Source organism: Ictalurus punctatus, chromosome 10 (assembly GCF_001660625.3).
Source record: "Ictalurus punctatus breed USDA103 chromosome 10, Coco_2.0, whole genome shotgun sequence".
Classification (NCBI taxonomy): Eukaryota; Metazoa; Chordata; class Actinopteri; order Siluriformes; family Ictaluridae; genus Ictalurus; species Ictalurus punctatus.
This window is the reverse complement of record NC_030425.2, coordinates 28532501-28541967: the sequence shown is the minus strand read 5'-3', so window position 1 is coordinate 28541967 and position 9467 is coordinate 28532501. Positions and strand designations below refer to the sequence as shown.

The 9467-nt window shown below is 42.4% G+C and overlaps 1 protein-coding gene across 2 annotated transcripts in view; it reads right to left on the bottom strand.

The window, feature by feature from the left end:
- Positions 1-4894: 4894 nt before the first annotated feature.
- Positions 4895-9467, bottom strand: part of znf821 (zinc finger protein 821) — a 17851-nt gene continuing 13278 nt past the window's right edge. For both annotated transcript variants that reach the window (XM_017478372.3, XM_017478370.3), the window contains exon 6: positions 4895-9467. This exon is cut by the window's right edge and continues 1323 nt beyond it. The gene's annotated coding sequence lies outside the window, so the exon portion shown is untranslated.

Here is a 9467-nt window from a genome sequence, read left to right as displayed (position 1 = left end):
AAAAAAAATTTTCTTTCCAGACAAGCAAATGCAGTACGTAAGTCATTCCGCTCATTTAAACAGTAGGCGTTTATCACCCAAGCAATATCCTTCCACGGAGAATTACCGGAACGGTGTACGACCTCAGCGCTATGTTCTATGCAGTAAGTGCAAACGTCTTAACTCTGGCAGCCGTGAGCTCGTTTACTCAACAAAGGAACTGGACGGATTTCTTTTCTGTCGTCGTTTTAACGACTCGCCCCGGTCGCATTTTAGTTCCCCAACCATCATAGAGAAACTCCTTAAAGGGGAACTTAACGGTTTAAAAAAAAAAAAAAAAAAAATTCTTGTAAAACCCCGTTCACTGTATCTGTACCATGTGATTTACTGCAGAAACGTGTCCCGGAACTGAAAACCTATTCACGGCTTTCAATGGAAGTCTAAAGGCAGACGCTGAACCGAATTTAAAAGCAAACGATTACGCCATTTCTAAAACGCAAAATCGCTCCCCTTGCCGTTACACATGAACCGTAAAGCTGTTCCAGACACGAGACTGACATCACACACACACACACAAAAAAAAATCTGCATTTCTGTATCAAAGCTTTCTATATTTCCCAACTTCCTGCCGTGTGAGTAACGCAGTTTCAAAAGTAGTTCCGGTTACTTTACACCTCCCTGAATCCGTACGCCATGAGTGCCTCACGACGTTTTTTGCACATAAGCACAAATTCTTCCATCTGAGAAAGCAGTCCCGTCTCTGAAAGGATCGGTTCTGTATGTTTTCGAGTTTTATTTCCTGACCAATCCGACATCTGCCCATAGACTTCCATTTTAAGTGAGTTTGGATTAAAACTGTTTTTTTTTTTTTGTTTTTTGTAGTTTTCGGTGAGCAGAAATGTACTGAAATTCGGTACAATATATAAGTATGTATGCGCTACAGGTGCAATGGATGGACATTTTGTTTTTTTTGTTTTTTTAAACAACGAAATAAGTTTCCCTTTAATTCTGTTGCATTAATGGAATAATTGAGATGGTAGCTTTTTTTCTGTGAGCAGTCAGATTATGTTGCTAAAACGAAAAAACTTCACAAAAGTTGAAGCGTGTCATGTTGCTCGGTTACTGTACATCGCGTGCGTGTGTGTGTGTGTGTGTGTGTGTGTGTTATTCGTCACCCTCACTTCTCCGTGTCATCTCAAACGCACTGCCTTACTGACCCCCGGCTAAAGGAGGTCAGATTGTGTGTAATGAATCGCTTCAATCCTGTGCACTGTAACTAAGGGGAAAAAAATTGACGTTTTGTTCGTGCCTTTCCTGTATCTCTGTGTGTGTGAGTGTGTGAGTGAGAGAGAGAGAGCGAGAGATCCATCGTGCTATACACATGCAGTCGTCATTTTGCTTCGACCATTAAGGGCTGATTTATACGTCATTAGAAATATATGTATATATATGTATATGTGTGTGTATATATAAGCGTGGTATAAATGTGAGCACTAGAGGGCAGTGTGGAGAATACGTGAATGAAACGTAACGAAAAGGAAAGTCTGGCGTTTTACTGTTGTAGGACGTAAAGATTTCCGGTTATAGCCTTCTAAAGAAAATACGTATGATGCCGGTTATGTCATTTGAATCAAAGCGGTCCAGGTTTAAACAGAGTTCTCGAACGTGAGCTCGAGATAATAACGAGATTTTTTTTCAGCCCGTTAGCATGTTTTCGTTTAAGTGTCGTCATCGGCGCTACCGTGTCCGGCGTCCTCCTATCAGTGGATTTTAGACGAGCGTCGTAGGAGCGCTCGGATGCCGAGACCTTTAATGAGAAGTGTTTCACACTACCAGGACTTTTTGTTTCCATTGTAAGAATGTCAATCTCGACTCCAAAGAGTTCTCGTTTAAAAAAATAAATAACTAATATTTTTCATGTGACTGATTCGTACAGATTCGTAGAGTGTAAAAACGGACGCCAGTCGCACCTTTTTTCTACTCGATCTGGTTCCTGTTCAGTCACATAAGCACGACGCGTCTATTTCGAGATCTGCACGTCTGCTACCCATAATCCCCTCCGTTTACGTCACGACGTAAACATGCTTACGTTAATCTTCACTGAAGTACAAATCAGCCCTTGATCCCATTCCGGCACGGCTTCACGGTTCACTCTCGTGCTCTCGTCTCTTCATCTTCACGGTGTGATCTCTCTCTCGTGCAAGTGTTGTGCAAACACAGCGCCCCCTGTAGATGACTCGCAATAGTGCTCGCTGGCTATTTTTAATGAAAAGTACATGTTAAAAAAAAAAATATATATATTATATAAATAAATATATAAATCGACTCATCACCACCTACATCATCAAATGAAAGATGCACTTATTCTAGTCCACACTTGGTTACGTAGTAACCTTGTCTAATATTGAATTATATGCGAAACCGTGTTAAAACAATCAATATTTGTGTGTGTGTGTGTGTGTGTGTGTGTGTGTAGATAAAAGATGAGCTTTCTATAATATCGAGCTTGCCTTAAGATTTGTCGTGGAACGAATGATGCGTACGTGAGGCTCGGAGTCGCCCTCGCAGCCAGGCCTGCGGGTCGACCGTCCCGCGTAAAGGAGGTAAAATCGTACGGCGTTTTTACTTTCACGTCAAGTTCCGATGTCAATGGAAAGAGACGTGCACTGCTGACATGGGCCTTTGACGAGCATTTACCTCAGAAACCTTGCCGTGGCTGGCGTTAGGAAATAAACCGTGTTGCAGGAAACGTGCCTGTAATCACGGCGCGCGAGTCGCGAAGGGCGTGGCACTGACGACTTGCATCAGGTGACCATTTCGGGCTCTGGATGGACGGACAAAAGGATGGACGCGCAAATCTTTTCTCAGTCGTACTATCACGTTAAATTTTTCTGACTTCGTTTTTGAGACGCTTTACCACCCGGGAAAGATTGAGATTGAATTTCTTTTCTTTTTGTTCTCTTTTTTTTTTTCCTCTGTAGAAGTGAAACTAAAACGAAGCGAGTGAGAAAATTCTAATTTTTTTTTTATTATTATTATTTTTTTTTATAAACGATTAATTATGTACTTTTAAATTGTTGGCACTAAGTGACACTGCTATTTTTCCCCCCCCATTTTCTTCTTTTTTTTTAATTTTTTTTTTTTTTTTAACGTGACCACTTAACCGGTTTTAAAAGAAACAAGCGTCTTTCTTTAATGCATAAGAGGAACCTGCAAAATATATGCAATGATGTGTATGTAATATTCAATCCTCAAGTATAATCCAGGTTATATGGACTTTGTATAGTGAATTTTAATATCGTTATGGCCGTACCAATATGTATTAATTCTTCTCAGAAGCCTTAGAAGTCGTCTACCCAAAGTGCTCCCTTAGAACACCCTACACCTACCTGAACTTTACGAAGCATTAATAACTATATTTTGTTGCAGTTTTTTTTTTATTTTATTTTTTTTTATTTGTACCCTTTTTTTTTTGGAATAAAATAGATTTGTACTGTATATTTGTACCTCTCTGTGAACTACTTAGGGCAGTTTTTTTGTTTTTCGTTTCGCTGTCTTAATTCTATGTACGGACACAAAGATATTGTATTTTTATTGTTACAGCTAACTTCTTGGAAACATTGCATTTATCATGTTTGTTAAGTAAACACAATATAATATATATAATATTACCAAACTGGCCCGGCTCCTTTTCTGGATTGGTCTCAAGTTTCAGTTGCAAATCTTACATTAAGAATTATTTTCTGTATCGTTAGGGGGCCAAGCACCAAAGGTGCTATTGTTATCCGACCACCTTCTTCTTTTTCTGGCTAGCCCATAGAATCGTCTTGTAAAAAGTTGTGAAATTTGGCACACTGAGTCGGGAGGGTCTAAGATACATTCTCAACAAATTTGGGCCAAGTGCTGGAAATGCTCTAGCGCCATTGTGTGGTCAAATTTGGGCCTAACTTTTGAATTGTGTGTCCAAAAGCCCGTTTCTTTTTTTTCACTACTCCTCCTACAAATTTTGTACAATCATCACCAAATTTGGCACACATCATCTTCAGAGTAAGCCTCACAGAATTTATCAAAAGAATTTTGAATACTCCAAACGGTTTGTCTGTAATGAGCCAACAAATCTGACAAATGAAGCCACCAAACAGGAGGTGAGGTTGTATCTCGACTTTGCAACTGAGGCTATGCAACAAAAATTTTGTAACCGCACCACCTACTGGTCAAAAGTTGCAATCACATGCTTGCTCCTCCAAAATTTGTCCTGACATCATCTCGAGACCTGTCTGAACAAAAAGTTATCAAAGTAATTTTGATATTCAAATCTGTTTTGTAACTTCAGGACCACACCCTGAATGTACCCTAGTAGTTCTGTGCCACCTTGTGGTCAAGAACTGTAACAACCTTTTTTTTTTTTTTTTGAAAGTGTAAGATTTGTGTTAAAGTCACAGTCAATTTTACCTACAATTCCCTAAATTATGCTGAAGTGAACACACACCAAGATCTGACGTTCAAAGTAGCGACAGAACACCACCTGTCGCAGCAGAAGCGGCATCTGCAGCGGCAACATGACCCTGCTGGCCATTTGTTTATCTAGACCTTTCCTCCTACAGTCAGAGAATTTCACCACTGTCCAAGTGAAACTACATTCTTTTGCCTAAAGTTATGGCTCTGCTTCTCTGCAACAATTGCAGAGTCCCCCCCGAGTCTGGGTGCTTGGCCCCCAAAAATTCTGCTTGCAGCTTTCTTTATAGTTACTTTAATGATTTGATAAATTTAAGAACGAATTTGTAATAAAATATATGAACGCAACTCTACCCATTATATACATATACGGGTGTGTGTGTGTGTGTGTGTATGTATATATATATATATATATATATATATATATATATATATATATATATATATATACACACACACACACATATAATTTGCTACAGTTTCAGTTAAACACTGTTTAATGTTTTTCCTGTTTATGTTTGAAACGTTTCTTTACTCCGTTTAGCAGAGTCGAAGACGAGCCCGCGCAGTGTCGTTGCAGCGTTGTCGGTGAGAATCTGCACTGTCTTTACACAACCACTAACACACAACGTTTTGTAGGCAGGTCAACGTTTATTGATCCCAGTTTCCTCCTGACAGTTTAATCTGTTAATCCAGTAACAGAGAAATGGCTTTCTGCAAGGTGCGTTCTCAAGTGGGATGAGATCAAATACAGTGTTGTTCTTTTTCACTTCTGTCCTGTTTCACGTGTCCGCTTGCAGCTTCGCCGTAGGGTGTGTTCGTCCGGTCAGACGGGGGCGTCGTGAAACCGGAGGATTTATGAGTTAGGATTCACCGTAACTGAATCGTAAGGTCGTAGAAAAAAAAGCGTGCGGCGACTAGACATGCAAGTTGACACGTGGCGTCAGGTCGTTTTGGCGTTTGTAGACGTGTGTAAACGTGGTCAAGGGTGTCTCGTGAAAGACTAACCAAAAAATTTACATTAAAAAAAAAAAATAATAATAATAATAATTTGTCATGAGGTCCCTTGATACAGAACTAGAGAAGGAAGCAGGCAAAGAATAGAACACAAGCGTAGAGAATAGCGAAACGCATGCACGTGTTAATTTCTTTCGCAATGCATATAATATCAACATGGCCCCACACACACAAACTTTAGGACTCATTAATGTCAGTGTGTTTTATAAAAATCTCTGGTCTGTCTTTTGAAAATAGTGTGGACTGTTTAATAGCAGAATAGGAATTACATCCGGATTTTGGATCAAGATCGACGTAAGAGCAGGAGGATTGTAGTTCTACACTCTACGGGGATGAGACGTTAAAGGCTTCGGGATACGTGACGCGGAGACGACGCCCGTGAGGTTTGTTTTGTGCGAAAGACTAAACCGGTCCGTTTTTGCTCTGTCCTAAAAGTCCTCCCGTGCTGCAGGTGGCGTTGTTACGACGTCATGACGATTATCCCACAACTATAGGAGGAAGCATCTCCTCAAAGTCGGCCATTTTGGAATGGCCATCTGACACGTTCGCAGGAGCTTGCGGTTTTTCAAAATCACCGCAGATTTTCCGCACTCGGGCCGAGACGCGTCACGTGACGTCGTCATCACGACGAGCGTTCAGCCGAAGCCCTTTTCGATTCATGTACGTGAAACCTGAGTACAACTAAAAGCGCGTCGCGAAATTTGAAAAAAATCTGAAGTGAAGCGAAGTCCGGGATAAAATGGTGGTCCAAAAAACTATAAAAACCTCGTCGTCCCATGATGTACGATGTTCGGCTAGCTAGACGTCTAGTCGTGATTTAGCTACCTCTGTAATACTTTCGTAGCTAGCTTTATTTTTCCTCACGATTTCAGCGACGACCGCTTTATTTGAGAACTTTTCAAGCCAGTATACACAGTTAATATTGGCACAAAAAGACGTCAAATAACGTGCGTACGCCGGCGTTAAAGCGGGGCGGCGATAGTCGGCTAGCTTTAGCAGACATTTTCCTGATGTATTTGTATTTTTTTTTTCACAGTTGTTTAGAATTTCAAACCGTATTGTCCTCGGAAGCCTGGCCACCGTCGTTTCCACGTGAAACATGCTGAGACCTTAAGGGTCCTTCAGGTGTTCCTCTAAAGCACAGGTCCTGGAGAACCCCCCGTCCTGCACGTTTGAGTGTTGTCCCTGCTCCGAACACGCTCGATTCAACTTATCAGCTTCAACCTATTCCTGAGTTGAAGTGGGTGTGTTCGAGCAGGGAACCACAGGTCAAGGGGGTTCTCCTGGAGGACCAGAGTTGGGAACCCGTGATTTAGAGGAGCATTTCGTTATGCAGAACAAACCCTAAGAGTATTTCACCAAAATGGGTTCCAAGCTTGAACGGCTAGGATTTTTTTTTTCCCCTAAGAGTGTAGAGCGGTCCTCAGCTCCGTCCAAAGAAAAATCTATACGTCAAATTTGCCTCTCGGAGTACGAGAGCCGGTTCAGATTTCACGTTTTACGCTAAAACCCTCATATGAGGTGTTCAAGTCTTTCTTCGTGTGTGTGTGTGTTGATTCGCTGCATGCAATCCCGTGTCCTTTCACCTCGTCACCTTTCGGCTGCATAGTAACAATAGAAAGTGTCAAGATGTACAGGGTCTGGAGTACAGAATCGTTGCATAGTGATAGTCACACCTCTTTTTATCTTTGATCCAGAACCAACAACAACAAACAAACCAAAAAAAAACGCCACAGAAAATCTCGTAAAACCTCAACTGGCGTGTCAGGGTTGTTCTGTTTGTTTTTTTCTTCAGCAATAACTGGAATGAAGAATCGGAATGGAGGAAAGGAAGAAAAAAAAATCTATAGTATACGCTAAAGTACAATATATTATTTGACCCTGTTTTTCGAGAGGTATCGCGCGGGAGTTATGGATCGGTTACAATCGGTGTAAACAGTATCTAAAGCTGCTGTAATCGACTTTTAAGAACACTTCGGCTATTTACATCCCGACGGCGATCGCTAAGGTAGAGGTGACACCGGCGCGGGGTTCGGAATCGAAGCGGACGTCGAAGTCGCGTTCGGAATCGGGCGTCCCGATATAAAACTGTCGTCCACTCTTACAAACAAAAGAAAACTACCGGGGGGGGGGGGGTTCTTTTTCAGCTAGCTAGACGTACAGGCGTGGTTGAGCTGCATCTGTAATACCTTTTTAGCTAGCTTTGTATTTGAGCTATTTCAGCGACGACGGCCCGGTGTAACGCTAGCCGGCTAGCTTTATTTCATATCCTTTTCACGCCAATATCAGCCAGCTAGTTCAGCCCAATTTAAAGCGGGGCGACAATCAATTGGTTTTGTTTTAAAAATTTCAAGGATCGTTTTGTCCCTGGGTCGGCGGACATATTTTCAACCGACGTCGTGCGTATGGCGAATATATATTCGTCCATATTGAACGCCGGCCCGAAGGGGAAAGGTGTGGCCTTCGTCGGCAGCCAACATCGCTTACAGCAGCTTTAATAAATATGTATTTGTCTACTCAACTATTTCCTAACGTGTCGATTTAGAGTAAGATCATCCGTCAAGTACGAACATGCCCACTGCCTCAGATCCGCATCCATCCATCTTTCATGCATTGTTTTTTTTTTTTTTTTTGTTTGGTTTTTTTTTTTTTAACACAATAGTAATCATTTTAAACAGAACTCATCATGCCTGTCTCGATATAAAATCATAACATTAAAAAAAAAAAAAAAAAAAGTTTCTCCAGTGATGTGAAAGGCAACATTAGCATTCGGTTAGCATTCATCATGTGTACAGAGACTCGACTAGAGCAGCGCTACGGAGAGTTCACGAACACGCCACGGAGACGGAGAGTCGGAGCTGGCCGAGAGAAAAACGTTAGTGAAACCTTGGCGGCGTGGATGAGGTGTAAAACCGGAGGAAAGCAGCAGGTCGGTGCGGCTGGAACGAGCGGGGCGAGGACGAGGCAGTGTTTCTCGCGACGGTTCTGCAGCGAGGAAGAGGAGATGTGGGAGGAGGCGGAGGAAGAGGAAGAGAGCGCTTCTTCTCTTCTATCCTTTCCTCTTCTCTCTCAGGCTGCGAGGACAAACCGGTTCACCCTCGACATCCCTGAGACAAGAAGGAACCCGTGTTTTGTTGTGTTTCTGTTATGTTCTGTAGATCGGTACGGAGGTTTCAAGTTTACCACGCGCCGGAGGAGTTCGGCGTGGAACGCTCCACTTCCACATTTTTAGCATAGAGAGCGAGAGTGGCATTATTTCCTCTTTTCAGAAGGGCACACGGACGCAGAAAAGAGTGTGGATCGGTGCAGAACGCTGCTTTCACAATGACGTTTCGACCATCGGCTTCACTCTCTGACTCGTACAGAGCGCTAACGCTGCAGACTCCTTGCTCCGTAATTGTTAGACGAGCACGTTACGATAAACCTGCACTACTGTCTGCTAGTAACACTGTTACAGAAAACTAATCAACACCACCTGGCAAATCGCAATCCAGAATTCGACAGCGCTGTGGTATAAAACGGTAAAAGAAGCGATATCCAGACGTAACAATACTAAAACCTGACACTAGAGGGTGCTGCGTAATAACGGTCCTGTAAACTGAGCTAACTTGCTTATTTTTATTTTTTAAGCAAATGCAACATTTGAGCATAACATCAGAGGCAATGTTTAGGACGATTTTAAGCATTTTGTCGTAGCTAGATACGGCTGCGATCAGTGTGACGGAAGCCCCGCCCACAACTGCCTCCTATTGGTTGATTCATGATTACTTTCTAGAACGAAGAAAGAAACGCATAAAAATCAACGGCATCTGACCGATACGACGACATCATTACGAAAGCAGCTTAGCACCAACACCACTGCATTGCGGTGTGTGTGTGTGTGCGCATGTGTGTGTCGAGTCCCTGCATTCCAGACAGAAGACGTCGAGCACGGAGAAGTCCTGAGACGAGGTAGTTGAATCTGTGGATTGGAGCTCCAGCAGGGAGGAGGAGTCGTAGCTACAGGTAAACTCCGG